Here is a 16,540-nt window from a genome sequence, read left to right on the forward strand (position 1 = left end):
AAAAGGAGGGGAAGGGGAGGGGGAGGCGAAGGGAAGGGGAAGGGGAAGGGAAGGGGAAGAAGAAGGGGAAGGGGAGGGGAAGGGGAAGGGAAGGGGAATGGAAGGGGAAGAAGAAGGGGAAGGGGAAGGGGAAGGGGAAGGAGAAGAGGAAGGAGGAGAAGAAGAATTCCTTCTGCACCATGTGAGGACACAGCGAGAAGGTGGTCATGTGTGAGCAGGAAGAAGGTCCTCACCAGAACTCAACCGTGCTGGTACCCTGATCTCAGGTTTACAGCCTCCAGAACTGTGAGCAATAAATGTTTGTTGTGAAGCCACCCAGTCTGTGGTGTTTTGTTATGGCAGCCCACACTGACTGAGACAAAATAATCCCACAGTGAATTGAACACACCCACCCTCAGGTGCCCTCAGCTTCATAAATGCAGGGGTATCAGTGTTCCAGGGAGCCAGACCATATCCTGAGTTCAGCGCCCAGGTTAACTGTCTTAATAGATCCATAAACATACTGACGGTAAGGGGTGGGAGTGATCAGGGGTACTAGTCACCTAATTATGCAGAAGAAGAAACTGGAGGCCAGAGTGGTTGAGTGACATGGGTACCATCACACAACTAGTTAATGGCAGAGATTCAAACAGGACCCGCCCTCCTGACTCCCAGCCAGTATGGTTTCAACTATACTACAGCACATTAGTCCTGGGCTTTCCCTCTGTAGATGATGATGTAGAGAAGGTTTCAATAATTCCACTCCCCCTGTATATGAGCAGCAGCCTATGGGGCCTTCCCAGTACAGACCACTCCATCCCCTGCCTCTTGTCTGTAGAAAAACTTTCACCTCCTAGGCCTTCCCCAAGTTCCAAAGAACAAATTTAATCATAGAAGTGAGAAATGAAGAAATAAAGGAAAATGGTCAAGCAAAATAAATTAATAATAGTTAATCATTAAAGAAAGCCAAGGACTCCATTCCTCCAAGGACTATAGATCATATTCCGAGCCACGTCCTTTGAGCTGTTTTGCAGATACTGAAACCTCCACCAGGGAAGAAGTCAACTGCATGCTGCCCACCAGCACGGAGACCCCAGACTGGCTGGAGCCGGAAGGCTGAGGATGTCAACTCCCGATGACCTCACCACCAACCAATCAGAACAGTGTCCACTAGCTGATCACACAGCCCACAACCCCACTCCCTCACCCTGTCTTTTAAACCCTTTCCCTGAAATCCATCGGGAGACTTTGGACCTTTTGAGCATGGGCTTGGCCCCTGCAATGAACACTGCATTTTCCTTCACCACAACGTGCCGTCAGGAGACTGGCTTTGCTGTGCCTGGGTGACTGGCCCCAAGTTTGGTTCAGTAACAACCTTACAAATAATTCAATATGTACGTATGTGTATGCACGCAGGACTCTGTGGATATAAGCACATCCGTAGAAGGATGCATGTGTGAAAGGCATGAATAGGCCCGTTTGATAATAAATTGCCAGGAGGTAATGTTAAAAAAAAAGTCAATCCTAAAATAAGAGGAAGGTCCCATCTGGATGCCTAGATCCACTGGACTCTTGTCCCTTTCGGTGTTTTCTACCGCTAAATGGATCATCAGAAACAGAGAAGCTCAACAGAACGCGTATGACAGATTTCACTCCTTCTGTCGTCAGTCTCCCTTTTGAGTTTTGGGAGACCAGACTCAGCGAACGACCCGAGAGTGCTGAATATATACGCTGTGCCGTGTTCTTTAAAGCTCTCACCGCACCTAAAGCTCACGACAGCCGCACAAAGGAAATACCAACCACGTTCTGTAAAAGTTAGCAGACTAATAGGTCCCTCCCTCGTGGGGGCATAGAGCCCAGTAGTTTGAATTCAACTCCTTTTAATCTTCACAAGACTGACTGCCCCTAAAGCCAGAAAGCGCAGGATGTATCCCTGTGTCTCCTGAAATCACTGGTAAGCTAAACCCTCTATGCCTTGGATTGAGGAATTAAGAGTCTCTTTCTATTCTTTGCTGCTTAAAAGAATGCTCTCCAAAATCGTTTCCAATATATGGGGGGCAACACGGTATGGCGGGTAAGACTCTGGGCTGTGACCTTGGCCCCGTTTGCAGCACCCACCCATCACCCCGCCCTGCTAGGTCTCTCCATGCGGGAACCTGCTCATATTGTTTCATGTCTTTGTCGTCTTTGGTCTCAGCTCCTGGGGCAGAGCTGTCCAGGGATCCATCTGCCTGCTCTTGACTTTCTTTGTGAGGAAGGACTTTCTCGCATGTTGAGTCAGCTCTTTAGAAGGTAGGTCCAGGTGCTTCTGTCCTACTCAGAAAGCCCAAGGGGACAGTTTCTCCCCTCCCTCCTCTCCCAAGTCAGGGGACAGGTGTCTGACCTGAGCTACACCCATCCAGACACCCTCCCCAGGAGCCATTTTCTCATCCTGGCCTCATCTTCCCATCCTACCCCGAAACAAGGATTCCTACCCATAAAACACTCATGGGGTATATGTGAGGACACCTCCCGGGAGATATAATCTTACGTATGATCTCAGGGTGGAACGAAACGTTCTTTCTACTGAATTTTCAAAGGCACTGTCATTCTTTTTCGAAAGGATGAAGGCGTTCAAAGGTCTGAGAGTTCAGGCAATCGTTGGGCATCACCCCTCGGCGGAGGGTTTCATGAACTGGCACCGTGAAGGTACACAGGCCGGCAGGAGAGAACAGAAGAAAGAGACCCGACGCAGGTTTGGCCGGAGGCCGCTTCAAGGGCCCCCTGTCTGAGACACGCTGGCTCTTAATAGCTGGGGAGTAACGTGGTGACCAGGACAGAAATCAAAGTCAAGGTGGTTCCAGGGGGAACAGAGGTCAAAATGTCCATTGAGCAAAGAGACCGGGGAAAAAAGGCCAATATTCTGCGGTGGCACCTAGAGCAACAAGCAAATGATACCCAGGAAAAATGGGGGGAGATGGATTAGCACGCATTTTGTTTAAAACCCACTCTTAACAAGGCAGGCAGTGAATCCAGTGAAGATCTGAGCATTCATGTCGTGTCAGGAAGGGCGCCCAGCCAACTGGTAAGACTCTGAAGCAGACGCCCTCCGTGTTCAAACCCTAACCACTCAGTTCACCAGAGGGGGGACCAGCTGTGGCTTCGTGGAGAGCCTTGCAAAGGTTTCCGAAATCTGGGTACGTGACAGGGAGCACGAGACTCCACGGAGCACCCTCATATAGAGTTTCCTTTTGAAGATAAAGGATGTGGTTCATCTAGAGAGAGACAAAGCGAGAAACAGAGATCAGTAAACAGAAAGGGAGACATAGAAACAGAAAAAGACAGAGAGAGACAGACAGACAGGCAGAACCTGCACACATGGGAGGTCCAGAAGACGTTTCAGGCGCCAGGCACCATCTCCCATGCTTCATACTTGCACATAGGTCATGTTTTGTCTCAGAATTAAACCGTCAAGCTCTGCGCAAAGCATTTTTTTTCCCCATGAGAATTCAAACCATAAGTTTCCAACATGCGTTTCCGCTCCTCCAGCCGTGTCATCAAGCAGCCCATCTAACTGGTTACATCGATTGCAAACCATCGGTGGAAAAAAAGGGCCATGGAGGTCTCCAGAGGAGTTCTGGACTGAAGGAGTGCATCCTAAATCCCATGGCCCTTGTCTAGACCAAGAGTCAGAAAACATTTTTAGTTTCTTAAGGAACCTCCATACTGTTTTCCATAGTGGCTGTAACACTGTAAAGCAACTATACTCTAATAAAAATTAAAAAAAAAAAAAAACATCAGAAACCACATTGCCAGGTGATCGTGATAGAGCTTTTGTAACCCGGCGGTAAATCAACTCCGTGTGTTCGGGCCGGTACAGATGGGGCTGCCAGCTTCACACGGGAGTCCCTCTGCCAGAAGGGTAGGGCTGCGCGCTACGCCGGGGGCTGGTGTGGTCTGCACACTCAGGGGGGTGGACACCCTAGGCACGACCCTCACTGCCTGAGGGTATTCAGGGTAGCTTCCTCTCCCCAGAGCAGGGTGGCTCTCAGGTAGCTACTACCAGTCTCCCAGGGAATCTGCAGTTCCACTGAGACCCAGTGGCCCACTGGGCTAGCCCTCGTGAACGCACTTATTGGTGTGGGAGGTTGAAGTCTAAGATGTACCCCGAGATCCCTTTCTGCTGGTGTAGAGTGGGCTCCTCTTGAGAATGCGTGGGACCTGTGAATGTGGTGAATGTCACTCTCTCTTTTTCTTTTAAATAACCTATTATTATTATTAGTTTTAAGTTGTGGTACAAAACACGCATAACATAAGTTGGACCATCTTAACCATTTTTCAGTGTGCGTTTCAGTGGCGTTAGGTATATTCACATCGCTGTGCTATCATCGCCACTGTCCCTCTCCAGAAGCTTTCCATTTCCCGAAACTGAAAATCCATACCCATTAAACACTAATACCACGTTCCCCCTGCACACAGCCCTGGCAACCACCACGCCACTTTCTGTGTCTATGAATGTGATCCTCTGCATACTGCACTGAGGTCGAATCACACCATGTTTGTCTTTGTGTGTCTGGCTTATTTTACTGAGCATGATATCCTCCAGCTTCACCCATGCTGTAGCCTGTGTCAGGATTTCCTTCTCAGGGTTGAATTTTATAAATACTGCGTTTTGCTTATCCACTCTTCTGTCAACGGACACCTGGATTGCTTCCACCGTGTGGCTACTGTGGACAAACATTATTTTTATAATACTGTGGTTTGATTTCTACCCCCATGCAAAGGAATACCGAGGCTGAGGGGGTGGTGTAACCTGTGCACACAAGATGAGAAGTAGGCTCCAAACCCAGGACTGCCTGCACCCACTACCCCTTTTCTCTCCATCTTTCCGTAATTTTTATTCCTACAGAAGGGCGTTGTTGTTGTTTTGCTGTTGTTTGTTTGTTTCAGCGTGGGGATCAACAATGTGAATGTCACCCTGTGGGCTAGGTTCCTCACTGGTTGACTTTTGAGTCCCTCAACTACCCTGGGTGGGCCTGACCTAATCAGAAGAAAGGTAGAGTCAAAAAGATAGGGTCCTACAGGCCTGGAAGAAAGGAAATAGCCATGATGAGAAACGACCAGGGGCTCATATGGCAGGGACTGCAGGAGCTGAGTGTGGTCCCTGGGCCACCCTGAGCAAGTTTTTGTTTTTTGTTTTTAACCTTGGTTTGTACCATTAACATTCACACTTTGCAGAAACTTGTTGCCCTGAATGGTAGGGAACTTCTCAGGCTCCTAGATGTCTCCACTTTATGTCTATATTGTTATGGGCAGTGTGACTCTGAATGTCCCATAGGAGAGGTCGTAATCCCCCTCCCCGCTTTCCTGCCGTGATCACTGACTCACCCCGGAGGAATCTGGCGTGGCAAAGGCTCCTACTTAGAATCATGGTCTCCCCAGTCAGCGCACTCTGCACTAAGCTTCAGCGGGTCCCCGGCATGGACAAGTGTCCATAAAAAGAACCTCGATAACCTCAGATCCTAAGAGCGTTGACGGACCTTTGTAAAAACCACTGTGCCTGTCCAGGGTGGGCGGCACGGCAGGACCTAGATTTTCTCTTTTCTCAAAGTAATCACATACCTTGAGGTGCAAGGTGTGAAGTAATTAAACTTGGTTTTGTCGCAACATGGTTCTGTGACAAAAAAATAAAAATAAAAAAAAAAGCAAGAGGGTGGTGTGAAAAACAAGCCTATTTTCAGCTCTGTGTTGTTAATCATCGGCTCTCACCCCGGGGGCCTTCATGGGATCATCTGATTTCTTTCCCAAGCAAAGAAAACAAATGAGAAGCAGTTCAAGCCTCCTGGTTGGCCAGCCCCTCATTCTATTTCCGCGTCTTTGTGCCAATGGTTGAAGGATTTCAAGGGCCTCTGGCAGCACCCCAGTGATGGGGGGTATGGGCCATATTTGGGATTTTCAAGGAAAATCAAGTTCAACAGAAAGGAAACAGCCTCTTGGCTCTTGCAATCCTTTAGTTTGGAAGGCAGCCTATCGCCAGGACCCGGGAAAGAAGTGTTGGTGTCATCAGGATGCCAGCATTGGGGTCTGTGTGTGCTTCCTGTGACCACCACCTGGATGTCTGTAAACAAGGGAAGTGTATCCTCTCCCGGTTCTGGAGGCCAGAAGTGCAAAGTCAAGGTGTCCGGAGGCCTGCACTCCCTGTGAGGCTCCAGGGGAGGGTCCTTCCTGGTTTCTGGTGGCTGCTACAATCCTTGGTGCTGACTAGCTTGTGGCCACCTCACCTCAATCTCTGCCTCTGTCTTTGCTTGTTCTTTTCTGTGAATACTTCTGTCCAAACCTCCCTTTCCTTCCTCTCATAAGGACACCAGTCACTGAACTGAGGGCACGAGGATGATTTCCAACCAAGACCCTTAACGAATGACACCTGCAAAGACCCTCTTTCCAACTGAGGTCCCATTCTGAGATTCCCACGGACGTAAATTTGGGAGAGGACCCTCTGCAATCCACTACATGATGTCCCTCTCCGTCTCTCTGTCACCTTTCTGTGGCTCTCACCTTGTCCTGACCCCCAAGGAGCTGAGAGGTCGTCTCTGGCAGGAGGAATGAAGAAGTGTGCTATTCCCAGCACAGCGTGTTATTTATAGAGTGACACTGCCCGGGGATCACACGCCTGACCTGAGAGCCCTGGGATCACACGTCAGCCTCAGACATCAGGACAAAAGTTAAAACCCGCAGCAATGGGTTGGGGAACTGGCATCACCACGGCCGGGCTGGTCCTTCTCTGATTAATGAGGCCGACGGAGAAATACCAGGTCTTGCGTCCCCGTAACCGGGTATTGTTCTCCCACGACAACGTATCAGCTCTGTCAGAAGCTTTGCCCCAGTTCCTTCTCTTCTCATTTGTGTTTTTTACCTTCAGGTTGGAAGGATACTTAGCAGTCCCCCTTCCCTGCTGAGTTCCTTTCTGGGAGCTGGGTCCCGGGAATCCGCAGCGCCTGTCCATCAAAGGGACGCAGATACAAAAGGTCTGCTCGGGGGCTGCCAGCCAAAGCCAGGGGGGCCGTTCCGGTGCCGAGTGCACATTCAGGCTGGATTATCTCCGCTTTGGGGGACGCTGGTAGACACCAAAGGAATGTGTCTAGGCCGTCACGAGATCTCGCGGCTGGTGGGCAGAAAGCAGTGGTGCTGGCAGCGACATGCCAGCCACAGCACAAAAGCAAAGAGAGACCCAGTGTATATTTTGGCTGAGGGCGAGAAACCAAGGGTGATCTCTGCGGAGCCGGGGGTGACACAACTGCTGGTTTCATCTTCAGCGGGTATTGATTCAAGCCCACTGAATGACACTCAGGCATGCACGGGGGTATCACGGTGATGGAGGAAAGTGTGAGAAACGCAGAGCATTTTCCTGCCTTTCTGGTAACAGATACCTAAGAAAACCTGATAATCACAGTGATTGTGGTAAAGCTGTGTGCCTATGTAGTGATTTTCTTTATAGGATCCTGCCCTTGCCTCAGAGGGAATGCATCCTTTTATTTCTCCTCACTTGGGCCTCCATCTTCAGAAGCCCATCCCTCCAAAGGCCTACCGGTGCTCTTGTCCTCCCAGGCTGCCTGAAGATCAGCGGCCGTCATGAACGACACAGTAACTATCCAGGACCAGGAAGTTCAGGACCGACCGACTACTTCAGCGGAAACAAACGGGCATCAGTGCCCTTCACCCTGGGAAGGCAACAGGACCTAAGACAGAAATTTGGGGGGAAAAAACTAGCCGAAATGCATATACAAGACCACACCAGATGTCATCTTTGTATTTGGATTCACAACCCATTTTGATGGTGGCAAGACAACTGGCTTTGACATGGTTTATGATGCCTTGGATTACCTGGAGAAGAATGAGCCCAAACCCAGGCTGCAAGACACGGCCTGTATGAGAAGAAAAAGACGTCCAGAAAACAGCGAAAGGAACTCAAGAACAGAATGAAGAAAGTCTGGGGGACTGCAAAGGCCAGTGCTGGTGCTGGCAACAAGAGGAGTAAAGATTCTGCCGTGGCTGTATCGGTGGAGATGTGAGCAGCCTTTTCATGAGAAGATTAGTAAACTAAGATCTTTTACATGACCCCCCCCAAAAAAAGGTCTACCTGTAATCAAGTTGGACGGCTTTTGTGGCCTTAAAAGTGCTGACTTGACTTAAACGTGCAAACTCTGATCTCCCCACTCAGATCCGAGCAGATGTGTGGTTAGATCACAGAATCACCATGTTCTATTCCCTCATTCATTCCTGCATCCACCCATTCAGTATTTCCTGAGCACACGCTACTAAGAAGTTGAACATTTATGGAGGGTCAAGCAAGTGTAGGCAATGAGCTAGGAGCTGGGAGGATAGAGTGCAGTAAGATACATGGTTACAAGAGAGAAGGCATCCCGCAAGGTGCAGGCGTTGGGGAAGTAAAGCAGGGTGGCCTGAGAAAGGCTGGGAGGACAGAGGAAAAAACCTAGAGAATGTGACTTTAGACCCAAACGATAACTGAGAGGAGAAGAAGCGAAGGACATTCTGGGTGGAGGCGTCAGCATGCCAACGGCCTTGAGACATGTATTAGTCAGGATAAGCTAGGTTATGCTGCTAAAAAAAAAGAATCCATAAAATATCAGGGGCAAATTGCTACAAAGCTCCATTTCTTATATATATATATATATATATATATATATATATACACATATATATATATATATATATCTTTATTGGAGTATAATTGCTTTGCAATGTTGTGTTACTTTCTGCTGTACAACAAAGTGCATCAGCTATATGTATACATATACCCCCATATCCACTCCCTCTTGAGCCTCCCTCCCTCCCTCCCTATCCCACCCCTTAGGTCGTCCCAAAGCAGAGCTCCGTTTCTTACATCACAGTCTGATGGGAGTCATGCGGTCTCCCTGTGCCCTGGAGCTACGTTATCTGGAACACGTGGCCTCCAGAAACACCTTGCACGGAAGAGAGAGAAGGAGGACGTGTACTGGCTACTTGCCATCTGCACCTGGACATGACAGGTGTGGCTCTGCTCACAGCTCAGCAGGCAAAACTAGTCCCCTGGTGCTACCTCCTTACACGGTGGTCTAGGAAATACAGCTGAGCACATGACATTTGGTGAGCTGACTGTCTAGGCTACGTGCTATGAATGACTTGTACCTCACCAAATTCATACGGGACTGTATAGCGCTGTCATGTGACTGTATTTGTTTGTTTGTTTTTCACGTTGTTCACAGCTATACTGCAAGTTTGGAATTCATATTTTCAAGCAGCCATACAAAAGTATTCATGAAGAATGCATAATCTCTGAAAATTGTGAAAACATCCCTGCTACCAATACATTTCCAAATACAAAACTGACTACCATATTGTTACTTCTGTGTAGCAGGAGAAGTTCATGCTCAAAACAGATAAAAGTCTTTAGGTGTGAATGGTATGAATGACAGTCTTCTTTCTTTTTAATTTCTTAGTCGTTTGGGATCCTTAAGCATGCAAGCCTCAAAGAGGAGGGTCCATGAAGGAACAAGCGTTGTCTTACGGCAGCCAGTACAAGTATGGAACGCTTCACGAATTTCGCAAATTTGCGAGTCATCCTCGCACAGGGGCCGTGCTCAGCTTCTCTGTATCGTTGCAATTTTAGTATACGTGCTGCCGAGGTGAGCACACTCATGTGGCTGTATCTGGACATGGGGTTTTGCCGGAGGTAATTAAAGTTAAATGAAGTCATGGTTTGATGGGATCAATGTCTCCCAGAGTTCTCTCCTTCTCTCCCTCCACTGTGTGAGGACACAGCGAGAAGGTGGCCCTCTGCAAGGCAGGAAGAGGGTCCTCACCAGGAACCAAGTCATCTGGCACGTTGATCTTGGACTTCCAACCTGCAGAGCGGTGGGAAAATCACCTTCTATTGTTGAAGCCGCTCAACCTATGGTGTTTTGTTATGGCGCCCGAGCTGACCAGTTATCTCTCACACCAGGCAGGAAGAGGCTGGCTACTTTGGGAGCTGAGAGCCAGACTGAAGGCCTGGGGGCCAAGGGAGTGAGGGAGAGTATTCCATCAAATGAAGCTGGAACAGGAGTGGAAGCCCATGTCATGCAGTGTCACAGGGCCATTGTGACAAGTGCTTCAAGCGTAACAGGGAGAGAGCAGAGGGGTGGCTTTTGCGGGTTTCAGAATCTCTCCCATAAGCCAGAGTGGATCTAGGGACCGTCTTCCTGAGGATGAACAAGGTGGTTTAGGTGGGGGTCATGGTCATAGAGGGAGGTGGGTGGGTTGAAGAGCTTTCAGGAGATGGAGGAATGGTACCAAGAGATCGACTCTACGCTGCTGTCGAGCAAGAGAGAGTGAAGCAAGTACCCCACCTTCCTAGCCAGAGCCCTTGTGGCAGTGCCCTTGACCGACATGGGGACCAGGGGTGCGGGACAAGTCTGCTACTGGACACCAGTCTAAGGGAGGGAGGGTTTCCAGTCAGAGAATCCACAACGCACACCACTGCGGGTCTCTCACTGTCACTCTGCCAACACTTGTTGTTGAACAAATGGATGAAAGCAAACAGGGACGTTAGTAAAGCACACGCCTTCCCCATGGGTTGTGTTCCTGGTGAGGGTGAGAAGCAAGGAGAGAAGTGCATTTGTAAATTAATTGATGAGGAAATTCCCGTACGGTGCAGTGCTTAGGACTTGGTGCTTTCACTGCAGGGGCCCAGGGTTCGATCCCTGGTTGGGGAACTAAGATCCCACAAGCCATGCGGCACGGCCAAAAAAATTCAAACCATAAATTAATGATGATTTCAAGGATTTAGTCTTTAGTAGCATGTTGTTTCATCTTAGTCTCATTTCTTCTTCTGTGGTTGACTTCTAGTTTTATGCTGTTCTGTCACGGATTTAGTCTTTGCACAGACATGTAAGTAACCTCTTACGTGCCAGCCAGGCACTGTGTGAGGCTCCAGGGCTTTCAAAAAAAAAAAAAAAAAAAGTCAAATAATATGCCCGCCTTCCCCTGAGTAACTTTATAGTCTAGAAGTGGAAAGGGACAAATAAATAACAAATCATAACGTGGTATAATGACAACTAGCGTGGTGTGGTCAGGATGCTGGGAAAGAGCTGCGAAGGGGCAGCTAAATAATTAGGGTTCGGTAAGGTTTAGTGAAGACAGACAATATCGAAGGGAGTTTTGTTGAAAGAGGAGGAGTTGGATAAAGAATGTGGGAAGGGTGGTCCCGACAGAAGAAAGGGCAGAAGCAAAGACAGAGAAGTGTGAGCCAGCAAAGCTCAGCAGAGACTCATGGGTGAGGCTTTAGGTAGGGCTGGAAGCTGCCAACCTTCAGCGTGTAGATGAAGAGTTAGGACGTAGAAGGCCAAGGGCATCACTTGGGAGAACTTCCCTCAGCAGAGTGATGCAAGTTAGAGTGATGAGAGTGACTGGAATGTTAGAGAAACACACTGAAAGCCAGATGGAAAGTACACTGGAGAAAGACGACGAGTGAGGAAGCTACAGTGGCAATCCAGGTGGGAGGAGCTGAGACTGTGGATGAAGCCCAGGGCTGTAGACATAAAAGCAGAGAGAAGAGAGCAGACTTGAGGGACATTAAAGATAAGCACAATCTAGGATTAATACCGGGCTTGCGAAGTGTGGCGAGTGAGATAAAAATGTCCAAGTCCTAATTTCTGGAACCTGTGAATATGTCACTTTACATGGTAAAAGGGGCTTTGAAGATGGCATCAGGGCAAAGACCCTGAGATGAGGAGATGGACCTGGATTATCCAGGTGCCCCGAAGTCATCCCAGGGGTCTTTAGGATTGAAAAAATGAGAAAGGAGCGTCAGAATCGGGGAGAGATGCAGATGGTATGGTGTTGGCTTTGCAGGAGGAGAAGGGGGCCATGAGGTGAGGGATGAGGGCATCCTCTAGAAACTGCAAAAGGTAACTGCTGGATCCTTCCCTTGGCCCTTCCTTAGGGAAGCAGTGCCAGGGACAATGACAAACTGTCTTTGACACAAATGGAGTTGGACGGGGACATGCGTGGTGGGCAGCTGGATATTGGTCCAGAGTCCTGAAGCCAGATCTGGGCTGAGGAGAGAGATGGGAGCCGGGCTGAAGCGCAGGCTGTTTCAGCCTGCCTCTGAATGCCTGCATGACTGTCCGCTGGCTGTAGAAAACCAAAACTAGCTGCATCTGTGTGAGGCTACCGATCAACCGGGTGTGGGTGCCCTTCTCACGCTGGCTGCCACTGATGCCATGTTGTTGAGGGTTCGGAGGAAAACAGAAGAAGTGAGAACGTTTGGGGAAGCATCAGTATGTACGTGCCGACCAGTGGTTGCTTCAAGTATTTGAATCCATCAGTCATTCTTTTTCCATCCAGACAAAATTTTCCTAGCCTCCTATAAACGCGTCGGCAAGTCCTTTGCCTCCTGAACACCAGGAGAAGTCCCTGTACGTTAGGGACGGTGGCCGCAGAGGAAGACAGGCAGAAGCGGAATCAACAGAGCAGTGGGTGCAGAGGGAACAGAGCAGAGCTACGGGAAGGAGGTGGAGAAGGAGAAAAGGCTCACCTCGGCATTGCTCTATGGTCGCAACATCAGCAGGTGCGTTGCCTTCTCCAATTTCAGGTTTGTGCTACATGGCTGACTTGAGGTTTGCTGGATACTGGACTCCTGCAGGCACCCTAGCGCGCCCCTGTGTTTATTCATTTCCAGGTAGATCCTAGCGCAGGGGCGGAGGGTGGCACATGCACACACACACTTGTTCACCCCCCATGCCATCTACACGGGCAACACGACTTTGTATATTCTCAGAGTCCTTTCAACTTGGGCAGCCACTCACGCTTGCAGTAGCTGCAGTCACCAGGAAGCCCTACTGTCCAACAGCCAACTCAATCTGATCATTCAGGCTCCTTGCCTCAGCCTTCTACACCTACAACTTTACAGGCCCTGAAACAAAAGACAATCTGTAGGTTCTAACATGGTCTATATGTCCTCATCCAAAAAAAAAAAAAAAAAAAAAAAAGATGAGCGCAGAGTGGGAAGGGAGGGCTGTGCTTCTCTCTAGGGCAGGGCTCCTGAACTCTGGCACGAGGCCGAACGCAGCCTGCCGCTGTTTTTGTAAATAAAGTTGTATTGGCATAAAACCAAGCCCAGTGGTTTCTGTGCTGCCTGTGGCTGCTTCCATCCTGCAATGGTAGATCTGAGAAATTATGAAGAGGCTCTGCAGCCTCAAAGCCTAAAATATTCACTAACCGGCCCTTTACAGACACCGTCTGCTGATGGCCCCTATAGGGAATGGAGTCTTGGAGAGCAAAGAGGGTAGCCAGTTTCCTCCTCTGTGATATGCTTTCGATACGGCTGTTTAGTATTTGCACGATTGTTACGATATTGATTACATAACCAAAGAATAGAGAACAAACTTCAAGGCATCCACAGGTGCTGAGTGGAAAGAAACAAAAAGGCCAAGCTAAGAGCAATGAAAAGAGGCAGAAAGAATGAGTTCTACCCTAAAGAAGAATAAAACACTGAGAAAAAATATTCACTTCCATAAGATAAATCTCTTCCCTACCTATGAAACGTCTGCCTGGATAGAAGCTTCTGCTTATGTTCAGGTATGCCCAATGTGCTCAGAAGCTATGTCAGGAGTCTGACTCCAATTTCCTTCTCCAGCACTTTTCTCTGTGATGTGAAACTAATTAAGTCTGGCGTCTTTGCAGTTCTTGAAAAAGATTATTGTTTTAACCATATCTAATAACACCTTACGGGCCTTTTGCACTGAAAACAAAAATATATCCTCGCCTGAAAACATCAATATATATTCCACTACAGTGTGGGTATTAATTCTCTGTGTATACAGCAGCAACTTAAAAATGATTTCACTTCCTCTAAAATTTGATTATGTATTTGAACCCAGCCCACTCCAGCCTTGCTATGAAAATGGTGTGCTATGGTGCACACACGTCTTTCTGGGGCATACACAGCATGAGAAAATGTCTGTATGGATGCTGGGTCAGACCTACAAATTTGGGTGATTTAATATGCCTGTAATTAGTTAAGATCTAGTGAATACACTTTCGCAGTGGTTTCTAACTGATGTCCACGTTTGAGTGTATGTTATGTCAGTCCTGAGAGGTGGATGGCAGCTCAGAAACTTCGATAATATCTTTTTTTTTTTTCCTATTCTTTAGTTCCTGCTTTGTGCATGACAATACCCTTTAAGAATACAAAACAGTACAGTAGCTCTTCTTCAGTGCCAGACCTTAACAACAATAATCTTCAGCAAGGAATTCAGGGAGAATTACACTTTCAACATTTTACAAGGTCATGGAGTTACCAGTCACGTCCATTTTTCTTCATTTGTCGTGAACGTTCTAACTGTTGTATATTACCAGGCCGTCCCCATTTCCCTATTAAAATGCATATCAGGATATTGAATATTCAAGTATTATGGGGTAAATTTTTTTTCTATTTCTGGAAAATGGACCATTGGGATTCGTTATTCAATGCTAATGTAAGAAAAAAAATCTCATTTACTCAATGAAAAGAAGAAAGTGGTCATAGACAAACGTGCATGGGGCCTGGGATTGGAGTGAGGAGGTAGAAAGCAAAGCAGAAGTGTCCATGGTACCATAAGGTTAAACAGGGGAGAGGAAGCAGTTAACACCGCTAAGACGGGAGACTAGGTCTTTTTCACCAAGGCTGCCTCAGGCATATAGATGTGTCCAACTGACTCCTCACGTAATAAATTTCTCTGTTCTCTACTGTTCTTTTTTTCAAAACTAAATTCTTTATGAAGAAAAATACAAAGTGTACTGGAGGGTGTAGAGAAAGAGGCCAAAATAAATGAAGAAATGCAGTATGTTTCTGGATGAGATTATTCAATAGTGTTTACATGTTATTTTTTAAATTAATTCTTATTGGAGTATAGTTGATTTACAATGTTGTGTTAGTTTCTGCTGTACAGCAAAGTGAATCAGCTGTATGTATACATACATCCCCTCTTTTTTGGATTTCCTTCCCATGTAGGTCACCACAGAGCACTGAGTAGAGTTCCCTGTGCTGTACGCTAGGTTCTCATTAGTGATCTATTTTATACATAGTATCAATAGTGTATACATGTCCATCCCAATCTCCCAGTTCATCCCACACCCCCCTTTCCCCCTTGGCACGTGTTTTTTTTTTTTTTTTTTCCAAAATGAATGTATGTTTGACACAAAGCTAATGAACGTCACCATGGAATTTTTGGGTTTGTTTTTCGGGTCACAAAATTATTCTTCTGATCATCTGGAAGAATAAATGCACAAAAGCGTCCTGGCAATTTCGGGAAGAAGGGCAGTGGAGGATGGGAGAGGGAGAACGAATTGTCCCACGTGTAAATCTGCAATTATTTAAACAGTGTGATATGAGAACAGCCACGGAGAGACTGATTGATAAAAGTAAGAGGCACAAGAAGAAACACACAAAAAAGGCACGCGTGTTTTAGACAACCGGGTGCAAAGTAATGAATATCTGGGTTGGCTACTTAGGGAACAATAAAATTCGTTTCCCCCTAATTAAACACCAGAATTAAATATAATGGTTAGGATGCCTACTTCCATTTCAGGACAGAACAGCGCTCTCATCCTCATAATCAAACCTATGTTTGAAACATACTTTTCAAAAAAATCATCATTTTTTATTATAAAAAAAGATTCGCGAAAAGCTCAGGACACAGAGGAACACAAGAAACTAAATTCCAAAAAGTTGCAAACTCCTTCCAGGAAAGACAAGACTCCTGTCGGCTTTGATCTTTGTGGAAGTGGTCAGGGTGGGAGGACCCTGTTGTAGGTGCGGGTAAGGAGCAAAGAGGGGTACAGTTTTAAAGCGTGTGGGCTGACGTGTTTGATGGGAAACATGAGGGAGTCCTGATGGGAAACATGAGGGAGTCCTAGTCTCAGTACATACTTCGACCACCTGCTAAGTGTTTCCCAAGAATCTCTGCAGAGGAAAGAGATAGTCTGCCCCATGTGGGTGAGGTGGGAAGAGAGAGGGGATAAATACCATGAGTTCTCGCCCAGGTTCAAGGCAGCCTCTTTCAGAAGGTAGGGATCAGGGCAGTGGATCTGATGCAAAGTGTACTCAGGCACGCCTGGGCTTCACAGGGTATTAGACCGCAGCCCTCCAAAGACAAAGGCAGTGTCACAGGGTGGGGGGACTTCTCCAATGTGAGAGACAGAGCAAACAGACACCCCGAATAGCATCCGGGTGGTAAGTGGAGAGACCGATCTCACGGTTAAGAGAACTGGGCACTTCACGGAAAAGCACAGAGATATCTCTGGCGCCCTACCAGTGTCAGATCCCAAGCCTGACTCGAGATGAAGTTCCCACACTGTCCTGAAAACTTCTGAGGTCACCAGTGACGGGAGTCACAGGGAAGCTAGTGTATTGTCCCACAGGTCTCAGAAGGTCTCTTCTCCGCTTCCCCAGTCTCTCTTCTCTTTGCATTTCAGTTTTCAGACTTTCTATCGGAGTTGGGAGTGAAAGAACAAGAATGGCGGCAGAAGGAGGATTCGGAGAGATAATAACTGGGAACTTTCC

The 16,540-nt window shown here is 47.6% G+C and overlaps 1 non-coding gene and 1 pseudogene across 1 annotated transcript; one reads left to right on the forward strand and one right to left on the reverse strand.

Annotated features, from left to right (window-relative positions):
* Window positions 1–7,587: 7,587 nt before the first annotated feature.
* LOC101289218 (40S ribosomal protein S24-like) lies at window positions 7,588–8,099 on the forward strand (annotated as a pseudogene).
* A 1,443-nt stretch (window positions 8,100–9,542) lies between these two features.
* Window positions 9,543–9,649, reverse strand: LOC117199788 (U6 spliceosomal RNA). Its single transcript, XR_004481126.1, has one exon. It is a non-coding gene; the product is annotated as a U6 spliceosomal RNA (small nuclear RNA).
* Between the last annotated feature and the right edge of the window lie 6,891 nt (window positions 9,650–16,540).

The sequence above is a fragment of the Orcinus orca genome, chromosome X (genome assembly GCF_937001465.1).
Source record: "Orcinus orca chromosome X, mOrcOrc1.1, whole genome shotgun sequence".
NCBI classification, from domain to species: domain Eukaryota; kingdom Metazoa; phylum Chordata; class Mammalia; order Artiodactyla; family Delphinidae; genus Orcinus; species Orcinus orca.